The sequence below is a fragment of the Bidens hawaiensis genome, unplaced genomic scaffold (assembly GCF_021521415.1).
Source record: "Bidens hawaiensis isolate Kalapana, Puna unplaced genomic scaffold, B.hawaiensis_p1.1 tig00044352_1, whole genome shotgun sequence".
Lineage (NCBI taxonomy): Eukaryota > Viridiplantae > Streptophyta > Magnoliopsida > Asterales > Asteraceae > Bidens > Bidens hawaiensis.
In genome coordinates, this window is record NW_027505893.1 from 120424 (window position 1) to 134466 (window position 14043).

The window sequence follows — 14043 nt, forward strand, 5'->3', positions numbered from 1 at the left end:
CAGTTACGCAATTGAGAATATTATTATTATTATTAGTATTATTATTATTATTGGAACCCTAGAAATCGGTTAGAAGAAGAAAGAAGAAGAGGTTATTTAACGGACCGAGAGTTAGGCCCACTGAGACAATATTAGGCCCACACCTCGTGATCCATTTGACTTGCGTAAAATATTATGTTTTTTGCGTTTGTTTATTAAATAACTGTTTGGATGACTGACGGGCTATTGATATGATTATTTTTGTGCCGTTATCAGAAGGAAACTAGGGGTAGGTGAGAAAATGTTGTGTGTGGTGTGTGATAATGATAAGATCTATGTAGATCTATCTGTATTTCTGTTGTTCTGCGTCAAATATGATGTAATTGGAATATGTAAGCGGTTTTAATGAAATAAGTTGAGAATGGTTGTCGTCAAGTCATGCGAAAAATTAATTGATATATATCGTTAGAGTAATGGCATTTTGCTAAAATAAGAAAGATTTTTGTGATTGTCACACTTTTGTAACTTATTGTTTTACGAAAAAGACAATAAGTCAAGAATTTGTTTTTAAACTCAATCCCAAATATACTATAAGTATGATATCGCATTGGAAAATCGCATGTGGCTAGTGTTATTATAAATTTAATATATTTTGTTATATACATAACTTTTTTCTCAACATTCTTTTATGTCACAAGATTTAGACCCTTGACCTTTAAAAGGTAAATCTTTATCTTAATTCTTGATACGACTGTGACAAAGGTCCTTTTAGTGTTTTTACCAAATAATTATCATGCAAAACACAAATTTCTTTTTATTTATTTTTTTTTTGAGCGATTAATTTGGATTATTGACGTGCACTGGTCCATTCGCTTATCTTCATCCCGAGTACCGGAGACTACCCTTAGGAGGAAAACAACCATAGATGTATAAACCAACATGCCCGCCGCTCATCTCCATTTCCCGACTACCAAAGATGACCCTCAGGAGGAAACCTAACATAGATGAGAAAACCCCCTAACCTAACCTGGAACCCTCTATTTTTGTCTCATATGGGACTTGAACCCAAAAACTTCCATTTTTAAGTCGAATTTTTTTTAGTGTCTCAGCTCAACTACTAGCAACCATTAAACAGTAATAAAATGTATATTACTATTTTTATTAATTTAAAATAAAGTATTTTTAGCATGTGCCAATAGGAGGTTGCCGACATGAATATATATTAGTTTTCGTATAATTTTATTTTAAAATCTAATACAGGGGACATAATGTTGTTGCTTTAATGAAACAAACAAAAGACCGTATGGCATCTTTTTACGTGTTTAGTCTTTTTCATAAACTTTTTCCTCTTCATGACTTCATGTTATTGTATATTTGTACGAATAAAGTAATCACATATCTAAAATCTAAAGTAAATTTTAAATCTAACAAAAGTATATTGAAATGTATATGATTCTACACTTAACATTGCAAGCTAAATAGTTAATTATATGAATAGCATATTGAAATGAGTCAAATGTATATGATTCTATCCTTGAAGTTGTAAAAGCATTTCCAGCTTATTCTCTGTTCAAAACTATTTAAATTAAAAATTATTATATTTTTTTTAATGTTTAATTAAATAATAACTTTTTATACTTCTATTATTATTATTATTATTATTATTATTTTTCTATGTCCAATCACAATCACTTACTATAAATATTAAAAAATTATACGTTATGAACAGTATAACCTGAATTTAACTTTCTCATTGAACAGTATACACCCTTCAACACAATTCCCGTCATTCACTACATCAGCTTCCCCTTTATCTATCATTCAACCAAGAAAATACACCATTCTTTATCATTCTCCATCATTCAATTATTTAATAATGAAAAGAATTATAAAAAAATAAAATAAATAAAAATATATTTGATTGGTTACCCTCAAATAAGGGGAACACTAAACATACTGACCACTGTCAGTAGCCTCAGGTGATGCGTGATCAAAATATAGAAAAGAGGGGGGGGGGGGTTGTTCCAGTGAGACCCCTCACATGAGAACTATCATGTGGCTGCCACCCAGGACCAATGAGGGTTGACCACTGGTAGTTATTATATGAATTGATAATATTCAGGCATAATATACGGTTATGATATTTTCTTTTCAAAAGTTACAATTTAATCATCACTGCTTGTCAAAGCATAAAGTATCACTAGACGGGTGTCCGCGCGATGCAGCGGGTGTTTGACTCTATTAATCACGTAACAAATATGAGTGTTTATGGTTCGGTTAAAACCTTGAAATCCTTTAAACCCGTCATTGGTTTGGCTTTTTTTTTCTTTTTTTTTTTTGTTACTTTCGGTTAGTTGGTCGGTTTCAAATATTTCAAAACGTAGTGAACGATTGATTCGAGGTTTATACTCTGGACCAGATTGTAAATGTTAAATGCATTTTAATTTTTTTATTATTAATTATTAGATATGTTTAGTTATATGTATTAGATATAGTTAAAATGTAATTGAACATAAGTCTTTTTATAACAAATAACTTGAGTATACAACTTTAAATTAACCTAATTGCAATATGATTCTTTTTTTCATATTTGTTGTTATCATTTTGCGTCTTAGATCTTCCATTAGTATTTACCATTTATGTGGCTACAATTATCATTCTTTATTTATGATTCTCTCAAGTATCATATTATGTTGGTGTTTAGTTATAATTGATGGTACATTTATATTTTTTAATTATTATAAACTAAATTTATTATTAAACTTAAAACTGTGAAACCAAACTGGAACCAAGCCGTTGGTAACGATTCGGTTTCAACTTTCAATGGTTGAATTTGGTTTTGGACGACAAAAAATCAGTATTAACAGTTAGTCTCACAAGTTTAACTTAAAACCATCAAACCGACACTAAACACCCATACGTAACATATTAATTTATTTAAATTGAAAAAAAAATTATAACAATATCGTATTCAAATTAAAGAGCATAAAATGCTCATTTTTATGATGTATTTTTTTTATAAAAATATTAACGTATGAAATGGCTATAGTCGTTTAAAAATCATGGATGGGAATTTAGTTTAAAGTTTAAATTAAAAACATAATATAGTTAAAGATGATGGACCAAACTTGTAAGTTGAATGAATTGTGTTTAAAAGACAAGTTTATCCTTACTAACCCATAACCCATGTACCTTATGTATTAGCAATTATAAATCCCTTAAAATCAAGTGACTTAATTTACCATTGTTTGGTGTATTATATATAGTATAGATATGTTCTTTTGTTTTTGACGGCAACTCACCTCATGTGACTTGCACGTGTTAAAGGTTAGAATAAAATAACATTAAAATCCTAGGATCATACTTGTTATGCTTGCTCAAAGTACCAAATAGTGAAGACTAAAACATATTATTATGTGAAAATGTCCGAAAGTGTAAAACCCTGCAGGCTGCATACAAGATGGAACACTTTGCAACTATTTTTAATGTTACATTATGTATTGGATTTCAAATTTAAACTTTTAATGTCACCTAACATTTAAAACTTTATTTTTGTATTAGTACAAAGTTAATACATTTTATACATACAACTAGGTCCAGCAAATGTAACCCATATGGGTCATAATCTCATGCGGTTTTTGGATTTAAGTAAAATGTTTAGTGAGTCATAATGGGTCAAACTAAAAGAGGGGAAAAGTTTGAATAGACAAAAGGATGAAAATGGGTTGAAGTCACCGTTAGCAATGATAGAGCTTAAACACAGACAATTAAAATAAAACCCCAATCACCCACACCAAATTATCCGGCACTTAGGGGTGTTTATGATATCGGTTTTCTGGTTATTCAGGCTTGACATTTTTTAAAATTATATTCGAATAATAACCGTTCAAATTCAAAAGGTTGATTCGAATAACTTTCAAATTGGTTTATTTGAACTCACAAGAACTATGAAAAAATAAATAAATAAATAAATACACATGTGTTTGTGATTTTATAAAAAAGAACTATATAATTCGATTTTATGAAAAGGAACTATATAATTCGATTTTGAATTTGAATAATCTGGTCGGTTCAATTGGAAATTCTAGGTTCGAATTCAATTTGAAAACTTAATTCAGAACTCAATTTGGTCCTGGTACGAATACTTGGAACTTGAATCCAAATTCGTAATTCAGTTCAAATTTCTGTTTTTTTAGCCTGATTAAAAAACCGGCATACTTGTGTTATTAACTATTGAAAGTCTACCATACGATAACAACCAATTTTCATAAAAAAATCCGTGGAACCGAACTTTTAACATCTAAAGTGAAAAACCAACATGTTTGACAATAAAAGCCAAAACCAATAACAAAGTAACCGTGTACCAGTACTAGCCCTGCACGGCCTTAGCCATGCCAAAAGCGGCTGCAGACGCTACAACTCCAATCAAGGCCGTTTGCAAGGCACTCCAAACCGGCTTGTTCCCAGTGAAGTAACCCTTGGCAAACCCAAAGATCTACAAGGCTAATATGGTCACAATAACAGATGCAACCAAAGCTTTTTGAGCCACTTGGATGAACACGTAAGGTAGAAGAGGGACCGATCCACCCACTACATATGCAATCGCTATCGTAAATGCGCTTTGAAGTGCTCGTTTTGGATCGGGCTTTTCAAGTCCAAGTTCAAATCTGAATAACAAACGAAACACAATATTCACTAAGATTAAGTTATGGGTCAAAACGGGTTCAAGTCAAAGCAAGTGAATATTGTACGGGTCAGGTTGGGTGGAGACTTTAGTGTACATGTGACATTCTTCAGATCTGCTTTTGCAATATTCCTTATTACTTTATATGGCTAAAGTGTATCATGATAACTTTTTGTCTAGAATAAACTTAATTTGTTTTGACCTTCATAAAGTGTGGCTAACATGCTAAAACAGCCAAAATTTATAACATAAAAAAGATTAAATGAGAAACTTATGATCAATTTTATATACCTAAAACTCAGAACAATACAGTCAATCCAAGATTGTGTATAGTTGTTCTAATTGAATGACAGATTGCTTCTGGTTTGCCACACATCACATACTGACATGCATAAACTCTCTTAAATTGTTAAGACAAATATTATTCTTATGAAAGACATATAAAAAGACGATGTTTAGCTTATCGATGGCTAGCTTACATATATTAAAACGAGTAAAAGTTTCCTAACCATGTACTATTAAGATTCCATTTGTCTAAAATCATGAAATAAGTGGCGGATAAAGAATTGAGTAGATGAATGTTTATGTAGTAACACTTACTTCATCATGAAATCAAGCCAGGCTTGAGGGTTCTTCCTCAGAGCATTCACCACAGGCGCATACTCGTGTGGCTCCACGCCATACTCAGCAACTATCTCTGCCACTTCAGCCGCCTCTACAGTTTTATATATATATATATCAAAACAAAAATTATCAATAATCAATGTGATTCTTTTGAACATGTATCTAATTTATTAATGAACTAAGAATTAACCTGAATCAGGTATGGTGTCAATTTCTTCTTGTTCTCTACGTAGCTCTCTATCATAATGATCAGCTTCACTCTTTGCAGCCAAATACCTACTCATTAAAATCCACTTCATTATACACACAATAGTGATAAAAATCAAACTGAACAATAATAGAGCGGTCAACTCCAATATCGAATTTGTCATAAATCTATATCAGACATTCAGCATTGATAACAGTATGTTTGATCTCAAAAGCTGAATACCATAACCTAATATAGCACTCGCATACAACTTGCTATCGAGTATTGCAATGATTACTAGATCAGAAATTTGATTCCGTTACAAATTCCGAATCAGATGATGATCACGCCAACAACATGCAGATTTGAAACAGATACAATTTGCTATGGTGCATTATAATAATCACTTGTTCATAACTTTACTTTTATCTCAAATTCAGAAGCACATGATAACTATGCCAACAATATGCATATTCAAATAACGTGATTAAGTATACGCTGTCAAAATCAACAAATTAAACCTAAAAACTGAATTCTGTAACCTAATAACACTATCATACAATTTGTTACAAAGTATTATAATGATTACTTGATCAAACTACAATTCTATGATCACAAATTCTTAACCAGATAACCCCAGCAAGATGCATATTCGAAACAGATAACAATTTGCTATGGAGCATTATAATAATTACCTGATGATCATACCTTTACTTCTATCCTTCTATCTCAAATTCAGAACCATATGACGATTCCGCCAACTATATGCATATTCAAAACACGTAGTCACAGTATACGCAAACAAAAACAACCAAATTAAACCTAATAACACTCATACAATCACCTACAAAGTATTATAACTTCGATTCTATCGCAATATTCACATCCGAAACACGTAATCACAGTCTCCGCTAACATTATCAACAAATTAAACCTAAAATCAACCTAATAACACTCTCATACACTCATCTACAAAGTATTATAACTAACACTTAATCAAACTTTGATTCTATCGCAAATTCACATCCGGAACACGTTAATCACAGTCTCCGCTAACAATATCAACAAATTAAACCTAAAATCAACCTAATAACACCTCTCATACACTCATCTACAAAGTATTATAACTAACACTTAATTAAACTTTGATTCTATCACAATATGCACATTCGAAACACGTAATCACAGTCTCCGCTAACATTATCAACAAATTAAACCTAAAATCAACCTGATAACACACTCATACAATCACCTACAAAGTATTATAACAATTACTTATTCTATTACATATTCCGAACCACATAATAATCACGTCAACAATACACACATTCTAAACACATAATTAAACTATACGCTAACATAATAATAATAATAATAATAAGTCAGGTTTACGAATTTACCCTCCGAGTCCCATGGAAATAGCACCGGCAGCCACCTCAGCAATACCGGCAGTAAGAATAATAGAGGACGAAGCGTTAGCACCGGACAGACCTGCCGCAAGCGCGAACGGAACGGTTAAACCGTCCGAAACGCCGATGATGACGTCACGTACGATTTCACCCGCCGTGAAGTGGTTCTCCGTGTGCCGGTTGAGTAAGTGCTTGTCCGATTCATTTACTGTGCCCATTGGTTATTATTGGATTAGTAATTAAGTGTGTGTGTGTGTGTGTTAAGAGTTTGTTCATACAAATTTCGAAAAGCTTTTTGATGCAAGCGGTGCGTACAAATGGTGAAGGTGGCATGGGAAATGTAAAGTTTCGCTAATAGTCCTTTTAAGTTTAGGGAATGTTATTATTATAGTTCTTGCCAATTAGATTAGTCTGATTAGCTCGTTGACAGATAATTTTTTTTTTTAAATTGAATACTGATTAAATTTATCATCTCAGGATACACTCATATTTTGATCCAGGGAAAATACCCACCCAAGTACAACACCCGTGAACATTTGCCTGAAGGCATGACAGTGCGGTGACATAAAACTCGTCTGGTATCTCATCATTATTCGAGCGCCGCTAAAACTAAATGATGATGGTAAGAATCAAACCTGGTTTCCATATGTCATCTTTTGTTATAAAGGTATGTTTGAAGGGTTGGCAATTCGTGTCTTAACAGGTAAGAAACGACGCACATAACATAAATATCAAACTTGAATATGACTCGTTTAACTACTTTAAGTCATAAGACAGTTTTTAGTATTGTATATCAATAAGGGAAAATGGAGTTTAGCCTAATAATTTCAATTATTTAAGAAATTAAAAAAATCACATACCGCACTTTTTTAATTAACATGTTTTATCGTGTCTTAAACATGTATCCAATTGTCAGCCATCTGTCATAACATAACAAAAGAACTATGTTTTATCTCAGTCGGAATGTAACATGTTTTAGTTAGGCTATGTGTTGTGAGCTAACTAAACAAGAGCCCATATATAATGTAAAATGGGCTCTTATATAACTGGCCTCGTCACCTACATTATATATATTATAGTTAGGCTCATATATAATGTAGGTGACGAGACCAGTTATATAAATAACTAAGTAACGAGGCCAGTTATATAAATAACTAAGTAACTGTCGTCGGTGACGAGGCCAGTTATATAAAAGCCCATATATAATGTAGGTGACGAGGCCAGTTATATAAATAACTAAGTAACTGTCGTCGGTGACGAGGCCAGTTATATAAGAGCCCATTTTATAAAATGAGAGCCCTTTTTTTTGTAACGGCCAATTATGTAACATTGAAGTTGGGGTGCGACCGCCGAGATTTTGGGGTGGTTCGGACTTTCGAGAGTTAGGCTCCGGAGTTGCTAATGTGAACCTCTTCGTGTTATAATGTGATACAAACATGCACTTATGCTCACGAAAGTTAAAAAACTGATGGAAACATATAAACTAATTATAACTTTTCATAGGATAAATTACTTTACTTATACTTTTATCACAAAATTCAAATTCAATGCACGCTATTATTGAATTTATCAAATAAATGAGTTTAACCGTTGTATATATAGTTTGGTACATGGAAGTGAAGAGTGTATTATTATTGGACAATAATTAGGGTGTCACGAGGTTCAAATTGAAGGAGTTTTTTATCCTAATGGGGTTGGAGGAAATTTTATATATCAAAATAGGTGATTCTAAAAGTATTTATCAAATTAGGTTTTTTTCTTTTTTTTATTTAATGATTAAATATATACATATCCATTTGCTTCAAGAAGTGTCTGTGCTCTACTTTCTTCTCCAACTCATTGTTTTATATCTTTAATAGTTTTTTCCAAAACCATTATTCCAATCATAGGTTCCGATCTTTATTCATGTTCAATCGCAACTTGGATCGATATTTCACGTTCAATAGCTGGTTTTAGTTATTCAAGTTCAATAGCTGGTTTCAAAATCGCATGTTGGATTTAGTAACAAGTTTTGATTATGTAAAAAAAATATCATAATTCAGAAACATAACACATTTAAACGTATCTGTGTGAAAGAAATAACTATTTCTTAATATTTGTAGCGTCGGTTTTTATTTGATTCGGTATGGTTTATAACTTTATTTTTGGAGTAAAATAAAGTATTTTTATTTTTGGAGTTTATTTAGATGGTTTTATTTAGTTCTATTTAATATGGTTTGATTATACGTGGCCGGTGTAATCGATGAGATTAAAGCACTAAGCTTTTTATGGGTTAATAATCGGGTAAAATGGTTAAGGCTAACGTGGAAATGGAGAAATGTGTTTTTAATTTAACTCGTTGTAAGGGTGTAATTGGGTGGTAGTCGTTAGGGGATAGCTTTTTATTTCATATGTGTTTATACTTGATGCTACTAGCTTCTTAAAATGTTGTGTGAATATGAATAAATCGATTTGGTTGATCGTTTAGAAAAAAATATGGTTTGATTATAATACGTAGCCATAAAAAAATGTTTTGATTAAAAAAATAAAAGCAACGGTCGTTAAGTATTAATAAAATGAATTAAAAATATCATATTACCGAGCAACCAAAATGATTTATGGTTTTATTGCGTGATTCAAAAATATTAAAGAAGTTATTAATATTAGAAAAGTGAATTTAAACACATTTCACAGGCGATTTCATGAGATGAAAATGCAACCCAGTAAATTTGTTTGAAAAAAGTACAAGGAAATGGAATATAAAATATTATATAAATCAAAGAAAGAGAAAAAAAACCTAATTTAATAAATACTTTTAAAATCACTTATTTTGATAAATAAAATTTCCTCCACACCCATTTAGGTAAATACTCTTGCATAAATTGGATGTGGCTTAATGGTAGAGCACTCACTTTACAAGTGAGAGGTAGGGGTTCAAACCTCACTATCACCAATTTATTTGAGAGATATGAGATATGACTTTAACTTGCCAGGGTTCGAGTCCTGATCTCACCCGGTTTTACCGGCTCCTCGTTGTCGTGCCATTTGGCGGGCGTCGGGGTCGGGTTTTTTCCGGCGAATCCCTCAATAGGTGGACCGCTAGGGGCTCCGTCCGTCCGGACTAGTGGCCGGCTCGGGCTACCTTTAGCCAATGGTGGCCACGTACGGAGTATCCGGCGTTACTTAGTTGGTCATTCAAAAAAAAAAAGGTAAATACTCTTGCCAGATTTAATTGAAACAAATAAATCTATAAGACAAGTAGATAACAGTTAACTTATTACTTTTTTTTACCATGCCCCCAATTAAAATTTTAGAGATCTTAAAGGCTAAACTAAAGAGAATTTTTTGGGGAGGAAATAAGGACAAGATGAAAATTTATTGGGGTTGCTTGGAATGAAGTAACTTCGGCTAAAGAAGATTGGGGGTTGGGTTTGTGTCCGCTCAAAGAGTCAAATTTAGCCCTTTTGTCATAATGGTTGTGGCGTTTTAAAGTGGAAAAATATAGTCTTTTGAAAGAGGTTATAATGGCTATTCAAAACACGTCTAGATCTTGGCCGTCTATTCCCCACAACAAACGATTAAATGGCACATGGGATAGAATTGTCAAGATTGAGAAATCATTGGCAACCGCTCAGGCTTCGTTAACTGGAACTATTAAAAGGCACGTGGGTAATGGGTCTAATGTTCGGTTTTGATTGGATGTTTGGTTAATCGATGATACTTTGAAAAACCAGTTCTCTACTTTGTTCTTGTTAGAAGGGGTGAAGTAATGTGTGGCGGTTGATCATGTTAAAGTTAATGATGGGAGTTAGTTGATAAAATGGAATCGGAAAATTCAGCCCCTGTTTGGGGAAGCGGTAACCAAACTAATGACATTGTTAGATTTTCTTTATTATTTAGTTTTTTAAGGGTGGGGAAGACAACTGGGTGTGGGTGGTGATGCTTCAGGGACATTCTTAGTTGCTTCCATGAAGAAGTTTATACAGAATTGATCCTCCATGACTAAAGAGTACCTTAAAATGGAATAATTGGGTTCTGATGAAGGTGAACACGATTGTTGGTGGGCCCTTCAGAACCGCCTTCCAACAAGCGATAATATGATAAAAAGAAAATTCCTTTTTGGTCTGGATATATGTAGTAATTGTTTTGCGGCAGAGGATTCAGTGGACCATATTTTCACATCTTGCTATGTCACAACTGTGGTGTGGCAAAGAATTGAAAAGTGGTGCAGTATTCAACCATTTTTATGGTTAAAGAAGCCCAATATTTAATTGAGGTTGTCAAACAGATTCCGGACATCGGGCATAAAAGAAAACTGGTCTATTCCATTGTTACGGTGGCTATTTGGTGCTTATGGAAGATTAGAAACGAGTGCATTTTCGAAAACAAGCCAATGAAGATTGTTAAAGTGCTTGAAGACATAAATGTTTTGAGTTTCTTGTGGATTAAAAATAATGCGAGATGTATTAATATATATTGAGATAGGTGGAAATCTTTGGTAATGTAACCCGTTTCAGAATCTGTTCTTGGTGTCAACCTTTGTTATCGTCTTCGTAGGAATGGTTTTGGCTTTTTCTGTTTTAATAAAAATTGTTGTTAACAAAAAAACAGAAGATAACAGTCAAGTTTTGTGAGGTTGAGTTGATGTATCAATGTTTACTTTTTTAATTTCATAAATATTTGTCAAAGAGGACAAAAGGTAAAAATATAGAAGTGATCATTAGAAAAAAAGAGTTATAACGTAGATATCACTTAAACCAATATGTGCAGGGTCGATCCTTGATTCCTTTCCAAAGCCCTAGCTTTAGGCCGCAATATTTAACGGTCCACAAATTGTTTATGTACTACGCGTTATTTGGCTAACAATATGATCAAAGTTGCGATGAAGAAAGGGACCGAGCGATATAATAACAAAGGTGTGTGCATAACTGTATACGGGTTTATGTGGCTACTTTCATCTAGGAGTTTGAAGTGAATACCGTGCAGTTTTAGGGGCTGTTTGTTTACATCTGAATGGTTCTTTGTTTACATCTGAATGGAACCATTCAGATGTAAACATCTGATTCATTTAGACTTCAGACTGTTTGCTTCCAAACAGAAAAACATCTGAATGGTTAAAATTAGGTCTAAATCATTTAGACTCATTGTTGTTGCTGAATGGGACAGAAGTTCATTCAGATCTGACTCATTCAGATCTGAATGAACCAAACAACCCCTTAGTTTCTCTTCATAAACCTTCTAGTCGGGTAATAAGTAAAACAAGTTTCTAATATATAATGGGTAAATTTTTCCATAATAAAAATAGTTGGTGTGGACGAAAGCATGCTTATCATTCTTGCATGAATACATGTTTACACTTTTGCTAAATTTTGATGTAACTTCCTTTAATCGACCTGTGAGGGTTGTAAACGAGTTGAGCTGAGTTAAGCCAGTGTGGTTTCGAGCTTGAGCTTGAAATTAAACGAGACAACTCGGTTCAACTCGAGCTTGAAGTTAAACAAGCCAATGAGCCGAGCCGAGCATCGGCTCGGTTACAAAAGTGAGTTAGCTTGACTCCTGTAATTTGAAATCAAGTTTTTTTAGTTAACTTTATTCGAGCTTTTATCGAACGAGCTACGAGCTGCAAGTTTTTTGAACAACAAACACAATTTTTCTCCAGCCAATGTCGGAGGAATACAAACTCCATTGTATCCGAATCCAACAATAATAATCCTTTTTTTCATTTCTAATCTCTTATACAAATTTGATTGAAAATAAAACCAGTACCATTTATTTCACTATTTAATAACATGTTTGTGATTGAGTTATAAAACAACTTATTAACTCAATGAATTTTTCAAAAACCATTTTGAAAAGCCAAGACTTAAAGCCTTTTTAGAAAACAACCTTTTAACCATTTTAAAAAGATAAAGGGTTGTTATATTTAAACACCACCCTCATGGTGTGTTAGCTATTATATACGGTTCGTATAGGGACTATACGAGTCGTATAGCCCTCACATGACTAACTAATGTACGGATGACAACTTTTTCAGTCCATACGGGTCGCATAGCCCATGTACGAGTCGTATAAGCTTCAAACACCAGACACTCTCCAACATATAATGATAAATTTTTGCACCTATACAGCTTTTATAGCTCCTATACGAGCTGTATATGCACACATGGTGCCAAAATAACCTATATGGTGTAGGAATAACCTATGCCAAGATAAAATAAGAAAGATTTATGTAATTGTCAAACAATTTTTTTAACTTAGTAATGTTTGAAAAAGAATCAACACGTCACAAAATTGTTTTCAAATTCAATCTCAAACATACATTTAAGCAATGTTTTAAAAACAAGTTCAAACCGGCCGGTTGAACTGGATATCGCACCGCGAGCCGGTATTTCGAGCTCGGTATATTTGGCCGGTTTGCTAGAACATCGTACCGGCGGTTTTGTTCTAAAATACCGGTTTTTACCGGCAAATCGGCTTTAAGTACGAGAAATTTTTAATATTTGCGGCCCATATTTTTTCAAAATTACTTTTAACCCAACAATTAATGTTTAAACGTGTAAACTTTAGAACTATCTTTTACAAAATTGAGTGCTTTTATAGATTAACCTTTGGATTATTTTTTGTTATGGAATTATTTACTTTTGGATTATTTTTGGAGTTGAAGCTGCATTTATAGAGAATTATAAGTTAAACTAATTAACACGATGAACCTTCCGGTATAACCCAATTCAATCGGTTATACCATTTTTTAGCTCAATCCATCAAAAATAAAATACCGATTTTTTAAGTTATCAATAAAACTACTTTTAAAATTTAAACACAAATCAAAATACTATTGAATATTGAATATTGATCATATCATCATATTAAATCATTCATAAATCATAACCACGCTAATAATAATAATAATAAAAACTGTTTGAAACTTGAAAGTTGGTTCGGTTTACGTGAAAACAGTTATGCCGAGTGGACCCCACACAAAAACCACCCGTTCATCCTCTTCTCCACTGTCACCACTTACACTACACCACCTCCATTGCTAACGTCTTAACTGCTTTCATTTCACACACACAAACACTCACTCTATCCTTCAAAACACACTTCAATATGATATCATCAGTTTTATAAAAAACCAGATCTAGAACTTAAATCCACTCATTATTATTATTATTCTATTCGCA

General features: G+C 32.8%; 1 pseudogene across 1 annotated transcript; it reads right to left on the reverse strand.

The window, feature by feature from the left end:
- Positions 1–3730: 3730 nt before the first annotated feature.
- Positions 3731–7103, reverse strand: LOC143615803 (vacuolar iron transporter-like; annotated as a pseudogene). The gene is made up of 4 exons (XR_013150542.1): positions 6875–7103; positions 5478–5563; positions 5264–5378; positions 3731–4646 (listed from the first exon to the last, which is right to left on the reverse strand). The product of XR_013150542.1 is annotated as a vacuolar iron transporter-like (transcript).
- Between the last annotated feature and the right edge of the window lie 6940 nt (positions 7104–14043).